The sequence below is a fragment of the Balaenoptera acutorostrata genome, chromosome 2, assembly GCF_949987535.1.
Source record: "Balaenoptera acutorostrata chromosome 2, mBalAcu1.1, whole genome shotgun sequence".
NCBI lineage: Eukaryota > Metazoa > Chordata > Mammalia > Artiodactyla > Balaenopteridae > Balaenoptera > Balaenoptera acutorostrata.
This window is the reverse complement of record NC_080065.1, coordinates 133264572-133282611: the sequence shown is the minus strand read 5'-3', so window position 1 is coordinate 133282611 and position 18040 is coordinate 133264572.

Here is an 18040-nt window from a genome sequence, read left to right as displayed (position 1 = left end):
GAAAAGGAAAAAGCTGCGTAGGAGGCTTTTATAAACATGAGGTCGGAGTGAGCATAAAGGAACAAGGCCCTTGTTTTTCATTTTTAATTTGGACCATACTGTTCAAGATCAAGGTTATGTCACAAGAAAGTGAAAAGATTTAGAATGAAACTTCAGAAACTCAAAAAGCTTTCTTTTAAATAATTAGCCTTGGTACTTCCCTGGAGGTCCAATGGTTAAGACTGCGTGCTTCCACTGCAGGGGACACGGGTTCCATCCTTGGTCGGAGAACTAAGATCCCACATGCTGCACGGTGCAGCAGAAAAGAATAACAAATAAATAGCCTTACTGTGATTTCCCTGTCACTGCATCTAGTGCTGATCTTTTAGCCTGATCTCTAGACGTGTGAGAGTAAATAAGCTATTTTTTTAGAAAAAAAATTGTTTGAAATGCCAAGAGCTATTTACCATCAGCCAACGTTTACTAAAAGACTACATGGGGCCTGGGAATATGTTAGACAGGGCTGCAGAGATGACTAGGAACAGTCTCTGCTCCTAGGCAATCTGGGAGACATCATCTACAAGAACACTTAAGTGAAATTTGGGAAATCCTGGCACAGTGGAATGTCAGGATGCCCGAGCAGCACAGAAGACACTGAGTGAGTCCAGGCTCTATGCAGCTACACTTGAAATAGTAATTACAAACACCCTCTTCAGCTCACTTTTCCTTCCCCCATGAGCTTCTCTGTCACTACTTTTTTTTTTTTTTTTTAATTTTTATTTATTTATTTATTTATTTTTGGCTGTGTTGGGTCTTTGTTTCTGTGCGAGGGCTTTCTCTAGTTGCGGCAAGTGGGGGCCACTCTTCATCGCGGTGCGCGGGCCTCTCACTGTCGCGGCCTTTCTTGTTGCGGAGCACAGGCTCCAGACGCGCAGGCTCAGTAGTTGTGGCTCACGGGCCTAGTTGCTCCGCGGCATGTGGGATCTTCCCAGACCAGGGCTCGAACCCGTGTCCCCTGCATTGGCAGGCAGATTCTCAACCACTGCGCCACTAGGGAAGCCCACTACTTCTTAATTGTGTCTCTGTATTATCATCCTGGCTCTAGTGTCTCTCTTGCAAATTCTTATTGTTTTGTTTTGTATTTTTTTTTTTAAAGAGCAATGTATTTTTTTTTAATTAATTAATTAATTAATTTATTTATTTATGGCTGTGTTGGGTCTTCGTTTCTGTGTGAGGGCTTTCTCTAATTGTGGCAAGTGGGGACCACTCTTCATCGCGGTGCGCGGGCCTCTCACTGTCGCGGCCTCTCTTGTTGCGGAGCACAGGCTCCAGACGCGCAGGCTCAGTAATTGTGGCTCACGGGTCTAGTTGCTCCACGGCATGTGGGATCCTCCCGGACCAGGGCTCGAACCCGTGTCCCCTGCATTGGCAGGCAGATTCTCAACCACTGCGCCACCAGGAAAGCCCTGTTTTGTATTCTTTTAATCACAATGTCTCTCTACCAACCATTTTAAATACATGATTATATTTAATCCCTATGAACTCTGTAGGTATTGCTTGCCCCATCTTACAGGTAATGTAACTCAGGTTCAGAGAGGTTAAGTATTTTGCTAAAGCTCACACAGCTAGTAAATAAAGAGAATCATTGTGAAATTTTCACTGTCTTACTTCAAAACCCATATTCCTCCTGTGCAATCTTGTAATTTTTCCTCCAAATAACAATCTGATTAATCTTCCTAAAGCACACTGGGTAGTGTGTCAATGGCTCATTCTTTCTTCAACTTTAAACCTTAAAGTATACATTTGTAACTTGTTAATCAGACTTCCAAGGCCCAGTATTCATTGGTTGCAGCCTACCATTTCAATCTCATTTTGCTTCACAAACATCATGTCCTATGTGCACACAGGACTCACTGTTTCCCCTCGTATACCCTATGACTCTCCTGACCTTGACTAAATGAGCAAGTTGCCCCCCCTATAAGTAGAAGGTGAATCAACCTCATCCAGCTGTTACAAGGAAAGAAATGGAAAGTGCTGGTGAACTGGGCCCAGATAGGTGAGCCCAGTACTGAGATGGAAACTAATCTTCCTTAAATTCCAAAAGTAGCAGGTAGAAAGCAGTTGCAGTTTTCAAAAGCTGGTTGCATTTTGAGCCTGACATGGTTCATTAATTCATTCAACAAATATTTTTTGGGCGAGGCATTGGACTAGGTGCAAGGGAGCAATTATGATAAGTGGATATGTTTCTACCTGCAGTTTGGTAAAGGGAGACAATCAAATAAACATCCAGGTGAATCAGTTTCTCAAACATAAATGGGGGGATGGGCACACAGTTAAGTTTAGTTGAATGAAGGAATTAAGGAAAGGATAAATACACTCAGTTTTTGCTTTTAAGCACTTCAATTGTTTAACAAAAAACCTTCACAAGTAAATGTTACAACTCTATTCAATTAAACATAAATATGGCAAATGACAACTTTTCAAAATGCCAATAACATTTACAGTCTTAATAAAATTTTTATTCTCTTAAAATTCTAAATTTAAATCAATAATTAAAAATTTCAAGTTGGAATCATAAGATTCATCCAGCATATTCTTTACTATGCTATATTTTCTTAAAATATAAATATTTTAAATTACAATTATTTGTAGGCTGTTTCTTAACCCAAACTACAATATAGATGTGATTTATTCCTCATTTCTGTGCTTACGTTTAATCTTTTGGAGGTTATAAGACACTTACTTAAAAAAATTCAGTTCCCTGTACTGGGGGATTGCAGTTGCATATTGATGGGGGGGGGTGGCTAAGCCCCATGATTTCCCTTCTTCCCACCCCCAACCCTTTTCCTTTTGGCTCTTGAGCTATGAGAACACCTGCCTGGGGTGGTAGCAGCCATTATATCATCATGTAGATGGAGTGTGTATGGGAGATGATGAAACCAGCATGTAATGAAATTCATAGACTAGCAGAGGGCAGAGGTGGAGAGTAAGACTCCTGGCATTGCTTAAGTCTGGGGATACTGCGGTGCTTGAATTAAGACCCACCCTGGATCCTCCTAATCTCATGAACCCACACAATTCTTGTTTGACCGAGGCTAAGTTTCAGTTAGATTTCATCACTCTTAACCAGAATAGTCCTAATATATTTCCTATGCTATGTTAGCCATTAATCTCCTCTGTTATCCCAAACGTTCAGAAAACGTTTGTTACCCTGAATAGCCTTGAAGGTGCTTGAGGAATGAAGGAAGATGGGGAGAGTCTAACCTGCACCAAAGTGGTGGAGAATGAGGTGTCAGTATTAAAAGGTGAAATGAGGGGCTGATGGAGAACTCTGCAAAATTAGGGATACGGAGCAAGAAGTAACCATGAGAACATAAATGCCCTGGAGTCCTCTGAATTTGGGAGGACACCAGACTGCCCATGGTTTGTGGGCCAGGATGTCAAATGATTTTGTATGGGTACGAAAGTGTATTTTCCAGAAGCTTTAGCTCTCTGGGTGACATTTCCTTGCCTTCTACCAAGGTAGTAAAGCGTTTCGGCTCCTGGGAGTACCATAACTTATTATGATACAAATAGGCTAAATAGTTAAGTGTGGTAAAGGCAGAAAAATAGCAGGGGATTGAGCTCTGGGCAGGCCTGAGGGCAACCTCAGATTCAGAGGAGGGGAAAATGGCATCCAGAAAGGGTAGTGTCAACGCATGTTGTTTTTGCTTGACTTCTTTCATTTCTCCTGGCAGTAGTGCCTCAATATTCCTTTGGGGAACAGTTCTTTATCCTCTTCTAGTCCATGTAGCAGGGCTGCCTCACCCCTGGCTCCTGCAATGCCTTGTAAATCAGCCCATTTCAATTTCAGTAATAGTTAAGCAGGCTTGTAGCACTAAAGACTGATTCAGCAGTCTTATCCCAACTAGTCTAATAAGCTTCAAATCTTTTGTTTTGAGAAAGGAAAGTTCTACTGAAATTGTAACTCTAGAACTGCCAGTGTCTACCACTGCGATGGGAATGGGATGGGGTGGTCAAAGCCTGAGAATGAAGACAACCTCGAGGAGAGCATGGATGGATCCAAAAAATGGAGAGAGAAAAATTCTGGCAGCATTTTTTGAGACTCCAATATCTAGCCATGCCTGAATTCAGAGATTCCTCTGGACTTTTCAAGTACAGGTGCCATGGAAATCCTCCCTGCCTCCCCCACTTTGCTTCACATCCCCCCACCCCCCTTTTTAAAAATTCAGTCACTGAGTTGGATTTTCTTTTGGGTGTTATTCTTCCAAAGAAGTTCAATATGCTACACGTAGTTTCCCCACTAGAGGGTGTAGCTCACTCACTGTACCAGGAGCAAGCCTTCAGAGGGGTAATGCTGGCAGGCAGGCATTTATTGTTAGACCTGTTGGGACGGTGCAGGGTCCCAGCCACAGAGGTCACGTTGCTGATAGGGCCCTTGTCTTAGAAGACCTGGGAGAGCAGTCATGTGACCAAGTCCAAGTTCATACTGCTCACTGCATGACAGGCCAAAAATCCAGGAGACGAGGTGTGGGGGCAAGGAATAGCAACTTTATTGGGGAAGCCAGGAGACCTAGAAGATGGTGGACTAGTGTCCCAAAGAACCATCTTACCCGAGTTAGAATTCAGGCTTCTTTTATACGAAAAGGGGAGGGAGTGTGGCTGGTTGGTGCAAACTTCTTGGTGCCAGAATCCTTTGTGCTTCCAGCTGTCCACATAGGTCAGGTCACGATGTTCCTGTAAACTTCTAACAAGCCAATGTTATTCTCCGTTCTGCAACTTTTTATTTCTACACGAATGAAAAGTCTTATACCTTTAAAGGTCAAGCCTGGAAGGCAGAGCCTTGAGAATGGGCTATCATGTACATTTCAGGTTTTTTCTTCTCTGTTACAGTCAGATGACCAAGGCAAGGAAATGGAATAGGACCAAGGTGCCAGGTGAAGACTTCATCTCAAGAACAATGAAGCTTCCTTAGTCTTCAAAAGAAAAAGGTAAGGGCAGGAATGGCAGATAGATTTTGTCATCCATGCCAAATCTGATAGACACAGCATGCTTGGATTGCTATGTTGAGAAAGATTTTTGAAACCATATTCAGCTCAGTGGAGTATACCGACATTGATTATTGATATCTGGTGTGGGCATGGGGAGAAGCAGGAGGGTTGGATGTGATAGATACTTTTCCATCTATGGGTGAGATGTTTCTCAGTAGGAGTACTATTGGCATTTTGGATGGGTCCCTTCTTTACTGTGTGGGACTGTCCAGTGCATTGCAGGGCCTTCATCCACTGAATGCTAGTAGTACCACTCCAGTCACTGTGACAAGCAAAAATCAAATCCCAACATATTTTTAAATGCCTCTTACGAGAACAGTACTGCTCTACTTGAAAATCATTAGATTTGACTAAGAGTGACTTGACTTGGACTCACCTGAGAATTGATCTAGAGCTTCTTAAGTTCTTCAAGACTAACAGGAAAAAATGAGGATTTTTCATCCCACAAGGACTTAGAGGCAAAGAATATACAAATCAATTTTCACTGCAAAGTAAAGGAGCTGTTACAGTGGAGGATTACTGGACTGAATGTCAATATTATGACATAGTATGAGTGTGTTTCGTGTTTGGTAATTGCAATCATTGTTGCTTTTGTTGTGGTCATCCATTTACAATGCTTGGTGTCAGTCTATTTATCTCTTGTAAAAATAAAATACAGTGTGTGTGTGTGAAAAAAAAAAATGAGGGTTTTTCTTTTAGAACCTGAGAACAGACTTGCTGCCAGTAGTGGATAGGAATTGAAAATGGAGATGGGAATGAAGAGTCTCTAGTAAAGGGAAGAAGATGCTTATAAGGACAGCAAGTCAGGTAGAACCTGACAGCAGGTGATTAATATGTCATCCCTGGTTGGGGAAGGGGTAGAGGGAGCCTCAGCTGTTAGGGAAGGGGTATCCCATTAAACATCAGTGTTATTTGGGGTACCCCCATCCCACCTTAGCGTTCCATTGTCTTTAGGTGTTTCCTTAGGTCAGGAGTGTTGTCTTTATATGACAGTTCTCAGGGAGCTGCCACCTACTTTGTACCTCTGAATCCACTGAATAGTATCAGCCACATTAAATTATTTTTGGAACAAGTTAGCATATAAGCCAATGAATGAATAAATGAGTAAACTATTCCATACCCCTTAATTTAAGAGTTCAAGTATCACCTATTTTCATATTCTTTATACCCCTGTCAATGCCCCTGCAGAGAGAAGTGAGAAAAGAGGGTTTGAACAACAGGCATGGTATTGTTGCCACTTTCAAGTTTTGCATTTGTCGAAGACCAGGAGGAACACTTTAGTTGGACAAATGGGGTTTATTATTCATCACCGCGAGGGAGAACACGCATGGAAGCCATAGGGTATCTCAGTAAAAGGATACTAGGAAGGATTTACTGTAGGATTTGGGATTATTAGGTTGATTTAGGGAAATTTTAAGGAAGACTGGCTTTGCCCTGGATTGGATGCTTTTAGGAAGTGAGTAATTCTGTGATTTGGTATCTTAAACAGTCTTATTTAGAAGGAGGGAAGAATAGCCACAGGCTAAAATTGTAATTGGTAAAGAAGCAACAGTCACTCATATTAGCCTAGATAGGGGATGTTTGGTAGTTTGGATAATGTTTATGTTTTGCCTGTGTTCAGGCATAATTATGGAGTAGTATTGTCTTTGTCTTGATTCATCATGGTTGCAGAGCAGCTTTGTTGGATGTTAATGTTTCGTGAAATTGTTTATGTTAAACAGGAGAACATCAAGGCCTAGCTGTGAGTAGAAGGCCAAACTATAGCAATGCCATGGTCAGCTCCTGGATGTCATGGGTTGCTTTTCTCTTTCTCACATTTTATTATATTTTTTTAATCATGTTTTCTTGCTGCCTCACTGGATTGTAAACTGCACAAGGGCACAGACTTATTTTGATTACCATTGAGGACCCAGAATCTAGCCAAGTCTCTCAGTTTCATAAGTCCTTAAAGAATATTTACTGAATAAATGAATGAATTGTCCAGTTAGCCTACCAGACTGTGAGTTGCTTAAACTCAGGGGTCACTTCCTACTCAGCTCTGTATTTCTAGAAACAAACACAATTCTGGTGCATCTCATTAAATATATCTTGAGTTAAAGAGGAGCTTTCCATAGGATAAGATTTATTGATTTTTTAAAAATAAGAAAATATAATGAATTCCGCTTTTTGAAGGAAAGACGATGCTTGATTCAAATCGGTTCACTCATGATGAACAAAGGAAAATCACTTCACATTCAGGATTTTTTGGCCTTCTGACATTTTCCACTGTGTTGAATTGTAAGAGTGAGGTGCAGAGCTCTAAGAGAAATTGATATAAGTATTTAGTGACAATTTGTATGAAATACAACCTTTCTTCCTACTCTGGCTGTACTATTATAGGGATTTTAAGGGAAGACAGGTCTTGATTTGTAAACTCTTAACTTACAAATAACCTGTAACTACAAAGATTTGCCTCTCCCCTCAATACTCCCTTCACTCTGGAGACCTCTCTACTTTGTAATCATGGTGAAATATTATTAGAGCTTTTAGCAAATGTATAAACTTATATGTTAAGTAGGGGGAAGGGAAAACAATGACTCCCTGAAGAACCATGGGAAAATCTTTTCACTTTTCTGAACCAGAATTTTTTTATTTGTAAAATCACCATAATTATGGTCATTTTGGTTACCTACTGAGATAGGCTCTTTGAGGCTCATAGTGCAAATGCTCTATGAACTACAAACAGGGAGGATTCATATTGTGGGGCGGCAAAGAGCATAATGGTCAAGAAAAAGATAAATACAGCAGTGTGGAAAACATCAGTGAAAATATTTGTCTTCAGCAGAAATGTAATAACAACAGCAAGCCAATTACTACATTTTGTGATAAATTATAGTCAGTGGACTTGTTATTGCATTTTTCTTGAAAAAGTGGTCCATTAAAAAAAAAAAGTAACAGTAGCCACATAGGAAATAAAAAACATTGTTCATCTTCTGTAAATACTTCCTATTTGACTTGGGCAAAGCAATTAATTTTGGAGTCTTTTCTTATTATGTGTAAAAAGGGAATAATCTCATCCCTGCCTACCATGCAGTATTGGTATGGGTTTCATAGGTGCCCTGTTTAGGAAAGTACTTTCTAAACTCCAGCAGGCTGTTAATTATACACACCTGTATTACTTATAGTAATAGCCTAAGAGTAATAGTATCTTTTCTTTTCTTTTTTCTTTCACTTTACCTGCACCTAGCACAGTGTCTGGAACTTACTAGGTGTTTATTAAAGATTCATGAAACAAATGGATAAATAATGAGAGATTGTTTTAAAAAATTCTAAGGCTCTGGCCAAATATAAGATTCTAATCAAGATAATGTGAAGTTAAGCTTGAGGGCTCTGAATGTTAGATTTCTGGAATTGTTTCTTGGTTTCTCCCCTCATGAGCTATGAGGTCTTGAATAAGTCCCTAAATTCTCCAAACCTCAATTATAAAATGGGAGTTAATACCAATACCTACTTCATAAGATTGTTTTGAACATTGAATGAGATAATTTCTATGTAGCATCAAGCACAGTGCCTGACATATAATAAACATTAAATTAAAGTCAGGTGTATTTATAAGTTTTCAAAAGCTCCCCATCATGTAGTCTCTTTAATATTTTATATTTTGGTATATATGTAATAAATATATTTTCAAAAGTCTGATCATACTGTATACATCATTTTATATCCTTACATTTTCTCTTTTTTAACTTAACATTGTATCATGATTGTTTTTAGAAAACTTAATGCGTAAGGTCTAGTGGGACTTTTAAAAAATCATATATGGCTTAAAAAGGATGAGCCTTTAAGCAAAATGTTCAGTCAGAGAGTTTTGGTGTTCTCAAGCAGATCAACCTTCTGACTGCCCCAGGATGCAGAAAGAAAGTATCAGACAGAACGTGAACTGGAGCCTGAAGGATGGAGGCGCATGTGTTGTCAGTGTAAAAGTGTGCTTGATCCCCTCATCTTATTATGTCCATGCCCTGGCCTCACATTTGGAATGCCTTCACAATCTGAAAAGAAAGCAACTATAGGCTAAAGAAGATACTGTGAAAGTTGGGAACTCAAATAATTCTTATGTGTGAAATCTCTGAAACTGCTGGGCATGAGAAGCAGGATGGATTTCTCAACTGGCCTGGGACAAGAAGAAGATTCTCACGACATAGGTGTACTAAACATCAGGGAGAGGCATGGACAAGGATGTTTAAGTGGCAGTACCACCCTGGGAAAAGGAGCAGATTTAATTTGAGAAAACTGTACTTCCCTTCAGTCCTGTTACTGTCTTTGGAGATGCTAAGAACTATTTGGGAAATGAAAACCTTGGAAAATACTAAATTTCCTGCCAGTAAATTCAGAGGTCACTGGGGCATCTACATTTTTAGCATTACCATAAGCAGTGACACATTTCCTTCTCTAACTGTTAAGAACTATTAATTACAGATATATTATAAATTATTGAAACCAATCATCTATTGTTAGAATACTTTTCCCTTGTATGTTACTCTTAGAACTATTATGCTAAACAGATCTGTACATTATTCTTTGACAACACCTTTAATACTTTCTGTAGGACCCACAATAGCCAAAACAATTTGAGAAAGAACAAAGTTGAAGAATCCACCCTTCCTAATTTCAAAACTTACTGCAAAGCTACAAAAATCAAGACAGTGTGGTACTGGCATAAGGATAGACGTATAGACCAATGGAATAGAATTTAGAGTCCAGACATAAACCCTTATATTTATGGTCAATTGATTTTCAACAATGATGTTAAGACGCTTCAGTGGGGAAGAGTAGTCTTCAACAAATGGTGTGGAGACAACTGGATATCCACATACCAAAAGTGAAGTTGGATCCTCTATCTCATACCATATACAAAAATTAACTCAAAGTGGATCAAAGAGATAAGTGTAAGAGTTAAAATTATAAAACTCTTGGAAGAAAACACAGGAGTAAATCTCTATGACCTTGGGTTAAGCAACGGTTTCTTAGATACGACAATAAAAGCACAAGCAACAGATAGATAAATTGGACTTCATCAAAATTAAAATCTTTTGTGCTTCATAGGACACCATCAATAAATGAAAAGACAACCCACAAAATGGGAGAAAATATTTGCAAATCTATATCTGATTAGATACAAGTTCCTTGTATCCAAAATATATAAAGAACTCTTACACCTCAACAATAAAAAGGCAAATAATCTGATTAAAAAGTCAGCAAAGGGTTTGGATAGAAATTTATCCAAAGAAGATATACAAATGGCTAGTCAGTCCATGAAAAGATATTAAATATCATTTCTCACTAGAGAAATTCAAATTATAACCATGAGATGCCACTTCACATCCACTAAGATGGTTGTCATAAAAAAGATGGACAATAACAGATGTTGATGAGGTTGGGGAGAAATTGGAACTCTCACACATTGCTGGTGAGATTGTAAAATGTTGCAGCTGCTTTGGATAACAGTTTGACAATCCTGTGAAATGGTAGACACTCCTAGATATATACCCAAGAGAAATGAAAAGATATGTCCACACAAAACCTTGTATATGAATATTCACAGAAATATTATTTATAATAGCCAAAAAGTATATACAACCCAATGTCCATTAATGGACAAACGGATAAAAACAATATGGTATAGCCATACAATGGAATATTACTTAGCCATAAAAAAGCATAAATAACTGATACATTGTACAGCATGGATGAACCTTGATAACCTTATGCTGAAGGAAAGAAGTCAGAAACGAAAAGCCACATATTGTATGATTCCATTTATATTGATTGTCTAGAATAGGCAAATCCATAAAGGCAGAAAGTAAACTAGTGATTTCCAGGTACTGGGGGGATGGTAGAATGGATACAGGTTTATTTTTGATGAAAATTATTCTGAAGTTAGATAGTGGTGATGGTTTCACAACTCTGTGAATATACTAAAACCTGGATTATATACTTCAACAGAGTAAATTTAATATTCACCCTGCTTTTAAACTAAAACCCTAAGGATAAATTCTTAGCACTGAGAAGTTACTTTTCATTGCCCTGAAACCTTGGGATCCTAGGAAAGTGGGTAGACAGTAAGTTTGAAGAAACGATGGAAGTGAAGAGCTAGTAATAAATTTGGGAGAAGGGGTAGCAATCATCTGTACAGTTTCTCTTCCCTCTAAGGAATGTCAGTGTGTTCCATGGAATTATCATGAGCACTCCCTTGGAGGCCTATAAGGTGAGGTTTTGAGATTGTCTGGAAGATACTGTTGTACTGGCTGAAGATGACTATGATATAGGTTTTATGGTCTGAGTGAAGGAAAGACTTGGTAAATATGGAAGGAGAACTAGGGGCTAGGTATGAAAGCATGTTGATGGTAAGATGACAACTATTTCAGTCTGTCTGAGACTGTCCTGTTTTAGCACTCAAAGTTTTGCATCCCAGGAAAACCCTCAGTCTCAGGCAAACTGGGACAGTTGGTCCTCTAGTTAGAAGCAACATAACAAGGACACTGATGGTCTCCTATGTGACAGGTATTATGCTAGGCTCCCTTTATGCATTATCTTTTTCAGTTTTCACAGCCAACCTCTCAGTTAATTACTGAGGTTAATTATCTGTCTTAGATCATAGTTTAAATAAAAGAGCTGAAATTCCACTTCAGGTCTATAAGGATCAGTCTTCACTCTTAACCACACTCTCAGTTCTGAGAGATTGAGTCAATACAAGTGATAAAACTTAAAAAAAAAATAACCTATAAAGGGTTAAGTTTAAAAATGCTTTGTATACCCATTATCACTTTCATTCTCCCCAAGAACTCATTCATTCATTCAATAAGTACTTACAGTGCTTATGAGGTGCTAGACATTGTGCTAAGTACTATGAATAAATCAAAAACCTGCCTTCTGACTTCATGGAGCTTAAAATTAGAAAATAAAGAAATAGAAAAAAGGGGACTTCCCTGGAGGCACAGTGGTTAAGAATCCTCCTGCCAATGCAGGGGACACAGGTTTGAGCCCTGGTCCAGGAAGATCCCACGTGCCACAGAGCAACTAAACCCATGTGCCACAACTACTGATCCTGTGCTCTAGAGCCCGCGAGCCACAACCACTGAGCCCACGCACCACAGCTACTGAAGCCCGCGCGCCTAGAGCCCGTGCTCCGCAACAAGAGAAGCTGCTGCAATGAGAAGCCGGCGCACCGCAACAGAGAGTAGCCCCCGCTCGCTGCAACTAGAGAAAGCCTGTGTGCAGCAACGAAGACCCAAAAAGCAGCCCAAGATAAGTAAATAATTAATTAATTTTAAAAAGAAATAGAAAATAAAGTGCGAGTTATAAGAATTATGAAGGAACCAGAAGCATATTAACGTGGAAAATGTCAGAGATAAATCTGTGTTAGGTAGGATGGTCAGGGAAGGCATCTGTGAGGAAGAGATATATAGGCTGAAACCTAAATGAAGAGGAAGAACTAGCCCTATGAAAATCATAGGGAAAACATTCTTACGTTTGTCCAAAGGTCCTGAAGCAGGAAAGAGCTTTGTGCATTTGAAAATATTATGAAAGAAGAGTCAGTGTGGTCAGAGCATATTTAGCAAGTGAAGCAATAAATATAATCTCATATTTGTAAATAGGAACTCAGGGTTTGGAGGAGTTATGAGATTTCCCAATATCACTTAACCACAAGGGCAGGACTCAACCCAAGATCTTCTAAGTACTGAGACTTGTTGCTTTAATTGTTATCTTGAAAAGGGCGATTTGTCTGACAGCTGTGATTTTCAAACATTTTAGGAACAAAACCTTTTTCACATAAAGCCTCATATTGATACCTAATGTTCAACACTGATAGAGGGAGGCTTCTCTGCTAGAGTTGGAGGTGGGACTCAAAATCTCACTTGTTTAGTCCCTGTTACCCCACGCCCCTTGGATTCAACCAGCAGAACTGTAACTCCAATGACGCTGTTTTCAGTTTAGAGGATCACATCTTAAGGAGTTCACACATATTTTCCAAAATATGTAGAAGTGTTATGAGTCAGCTACACATTAGATTCTCAAAAGAGGGTTCTGTTTGGGGATTGGGGTTTTCACTTACATGTTCGCAAAGCAGTACACGCAGGAGTTAGAATATGTAACATTATTAGAAGCACATAATGGGCTGACTCTTATGGAGCATATGTGTTTCCGTTGTATAGCCTTCTTTTGATAATGACTGCACGGAATGTCCTAAAACAAAACTCATAGGTCAGACTCTCTACCCAGCATGATCTCTTAATGGCTTCTAATATAAGTTCTCGGGTGTTTTGTGCAGAGAGGAGATAATGATCAAATATGTCTTCTTTTAGACTTCAAACATGAAAACTCTTAAATTCAGCAGTCAGAGTCTTCGGAATTTTCTCTCTGAAAGGCAGCTGAGGCTATTCAGCCCTAATTCTTGACTGTTTTGTATGTGTAACTTCTTAGAAGGGAAGTAGATTATTCTGGGAAGTGGCAATAATGACTATAACCATTGTCCAGGTGCCTCTGGAGTCATTTTAGTTCATCAAAATCCACCCTCCTTTAACTCTTGTGCCTGGATTGGGGTACCCTGTGTGGTCCCACTCTGGCACTGGCTATAGTTCAGTCTTTTGGGGATTAGGAAGCTGGAATAGTGAGGGAAGAAGCTACCAGGTTCAGATTTTACCAGTATCTCCCCCATTTTATCCTGATTTCTTCAGTATTACCAGAGTTGGAGTAAGCTGGTCTTAGAGGAACTTGAGTGACAGAATAATTTGTCTGTAGGCAACAGGGAGACTTGGAAAGTTCATGAGAACTGTGTAATGAGCAGATGAGGAATGAGCTGCCACAATTCCCTACTCCATAGGTTCAGATCACAGTCTATCCGTATATCCAGTTTTTTTAGCCTACTGCCCTGTGTACAAAACTTCAGTGGCTCCCATTACTTACAGTAATGTTCCTCAGATTTCAGTCATTTGGTTCATGATTCCTTCTGAATTCATAGGCCATTTTTCTTTAAAAATACTTTTCTTTAATTGGCTGCCTTTTTAAACTTGACTAGTCACCTTAGATTGGTCCTAAGCATGAATATCCATGATACCTTGAATTTGAAGTTGTACTTACATTTTTTCTAACACACATTTTAAAAAGCTATAATTATTGCAGTAAAAGATATTCATTGGCATATTAACTAAAATCATCACTAATACTATAAGAAGGTACTCAAATCACTCTTTGGGAAATACTGTTTTTGTCTCTTATTTCGTCTTTTAATGATTAAGCCCATATGGTTTGTTTGGGAAGGATTTACTAAAGAATTGATTCTTTAGTGTGTTCCTAAAGAATGAAAATGACTTCTAAAATTGGATATAAGTATAGAAAGAAAGATAATTTAATTAGAGGGAATTACAATGCAAAGACAAACTGGAATAGCAGGGACCCAAAATGGTTTAAGTCAGCTAGAACCTAAAGTGAGAGAAGGGGAGTTCTCCTTTTAGGGACAAAGAGGCTGGGTCAAGGAGGATATGCAAAAAGTTTACCCTAAGGGTAGTAGGAGTCCTGCTTTAAGGAGGGCCGCAGGCGTCTCAATCAGATTTGCATTTTAGAAGGCCCATTCTTATGGTTGTGGAGAAGATTAGTGCCCCTGCACTAATCTTGCAGGGGCACTAATCTTGACAGACTTTTCCTATTAAGATCCAGGTAGTAGATATTTTCCAATTAAAAGCCATACTACATTCTCTTCTGCTCAACTTTGTTGTTGAAAGCAGCCAGAGACAGTATGTAAACAAATGAGTGTGCCTGTGTTCCAATAAAATTCTATTTTCAAAAAGTGGTGGCCATGGTTTGCCAACCCCTGGATCAAACTAAGTGCAAGGAAATCGTTAGATGGCTCTTGAAATAATATGGGCAAAAAGTGAGAAAGGCTTGAATGAAAGCATCAGCAATGAATTTAGAGGGAAGAAAGTTATTAAAAAACAAAAATTAGGAGCTTTAATTGCTAGCCGTAGATAAGGAGGTGAAGGAGCAGTAAGAGACAGGGATGAGTCCTGATTTTCCTCACTATTTATTTTGACAGAGATGTTTAGCTTGAACCATATAAATTGCCATCGTGTAGCTCAAAAATGGTCAAATATTAGCAGTTTTATATGGTTTAACATGGTTCAGCCTAATAGAAATACTACAAGCTTAGGATTGTAAAATCATTCTTATGCAGGAAGTAGCAAACTTACCTTATATGCAGTGTTACCAAAAATATCTGAAAAAAAAATTTAGTAAAAGGATCAAAAAACTGTAGTGTTGAGATGTGAACAGGTACTTTGCCCACTAAGTAACCTCATGTAAATTAATAACCATGAAAATCATAGAAAAATATGCAGCTTCTTCACACAAGGTTTGTCTGACCAGGCCTGATTCCCAAACACTGTTCCCTTCGCCTCCTCATGCCTGACACACAATGTGCCACCTGAGAATTCAGCCTTAGCCCATTCTAGCTTTAATGCTGACCTTAAGCAGGAGAGATTTAAACCCTGGGACTCAACATATCATCCACTGCTGGGCAGCTCACACATTGTCTAGACCCATTTTAGAGACAAGTCTAGTTCTTGATAGTCACCCTGGCTACCTGCTGACAGAACTCTTAGATACCAGCCCTCATATATATATATGTTTTTTATTTCCTGTCTTGAATATACTCTTTCCAAATTCTGTATGTTTCTAAGGAAGAGTCTTCCTTTGTTTGGCCTCTGTGTCAACAACTGCTTACCCAAACTTTTAACGGTTCCTGTCACCTTCATCCTTTATGTCTACCTCACAGCCTTGACTTCTTTCAGCTCTGAGGCTGAAGCTTCTCTTTGCCTCCCCCTCTATCTGTGCCATCCTGCCAGCAGATTGTTTCACATCACGGACTTCCCTTGTTGGTGTCATTTTGCTGGACTTATTTAGGAAGAGCTGAGCCCTCTTGAGATTTGGTAACATCAGGTTGTGCTGTAATAGTAAGCCACGTCAGAAACTGACCCTGCTTTGTGTAGAAGGCCTTTGTGTGTGTGCATACACACAACACAAGTGTGTGGGGGTGTCTGGCTGGTGAGCAAGTGTCAAGAAGAAGAGGGAGGAGAGAGGAAATTGATTATCAAATCAGAGACCGATTATTTATCCAGTGTTCGTTGTACATTTTAGGGATCAGCCCTTAAAATATCTTGAGTCTGAACCTCTCTGTGGCAGAATTCTTGGGATATTAAAAAATAGACTTAACCGCCAATCATCATTTTAGTTGAGGTAGTGAATTCGTTAACTCCAAGAGAAATGTCAAAATTTCAAAAATCCCAACATCTAGAAGTCAGTTATCATTGGCTGGTTACTTCCCTTAGAAGATCAAATGTTTACTCCCTCCCTGAGGTTCTGTGATAAATCCTTACGTGAGGAATAGCCAATAGCCAAGACAGCCACAGAGAAAGGTTTCATCTTTTCCATAAAGAACAATGTGATTCATCCACGGGAGTTCCTTCAGTTGAAAGTTCATAGCAAATCCTCAAAGGCTCAGTTCTGTTGATGATCTGAGAGCTGTGGCCCCATTATGAGAACCTTAGAACCCATTATGAAGTCACTTTGCTAATAACTGTTTACATGTGACACTGAGGGCAAAGTCATTCTGTCACTAAAGAACAAGACTTCCAGGTAGAATGTTTCCTTCTTAACAGGCTTTGGAGCTGAGGCTTTGACAGCATGATATAACATTGTTTTGTTTGATTGTTAAATTATTATTCAGTTCCATAGAAGTGTATGTGTGTGTGTGTGTGTGTGTGTGTGTGTATATATATATATATATATATATATATATATATATTTTAACTAGCAAGAAGAAACAAATGTGAAAAAGATGAACTTAGAATGAGTAATTTTGGGAAACATTTTAAAAATTTACGTCTGCCTTCAACACCTGCTCCCCTCAACCCAAAGATTCTGATTCAGTAGGTCTAGAGTGTGACTCAGACATATAACACACACACACACACACACACACACACACATTTAAACTGCATAGTAGAATCTGATTCGCCTCTTTAATTGAGAACCAAGGATTAGGAGACTATAATTGTCTACTAAAGAGTTGATTTGGGGGGTCCTTTCCTCTCTTACTTCCTAAAGGCAATTGTTCTGTTTTGTTAAAGCAATCTCCTTTTTTTTAGAAATTGAAATATTGTTGATTTATAATATTGTATTTTTTCAGGTATACAGCAAAGTGATTCAGTTATTTTTATATATATATATATATATTCAGATTATTTTCCATTATGGATTAATACAAGATATTGGATATAGTTCCCTGTGTTACACAGTAAATCCTCTTTGCTTATCTATTTTATGTATAGTAGTTTGTATCTGTTAATCCCATACTCCTAATTTATTCCTCTTCACCTCACTTTTCCCTTTGGTAACCATAAGTTTGTTTTCTATATCTGTGAGTCTGTTTCTGTTTTGTAAATAAATTCATTTGTATTATTTTTTAGGTTCCACATAAAGTGATATCATATAATATTTGTCTTTGTCTGACTTCAATTAGTCTTATATTCTCTAGGTCCATCCTTATTGCTGCAAATGGCAATATTTCATTCTTTTTTATGGCTGAGGAATATTCCATTGTATATATATACCTTCTTAAACCAATCGTCTCTTGATGGGCATTTGGGTTCCATGTCTTGGCTATTGTAAATAGTGCTGCTGTTAATATTGGGGTACATGTATCTTTTCAAATTAGAGTTTTCATCTTTTCTGGTATATGCCCAAGAGTGGGATTGCTGGATCATATCATTGCTCTATTTTTAGTTTTTTAAGGAACCTCCATAATGTTTTACATAGTGGCTGCACCAGTTTTACATTCTCACCAATAGTGTAGGAGGGTTGCCTTTTCTCCACACCCTTTCCAGAATTTATTTTTTGTAGACTTTTTGATGATGGCCATTCTGATCAGTGTGAAGTGATGCATCATTGTGGTTTTGATTTGCATTTCTCTAATAATT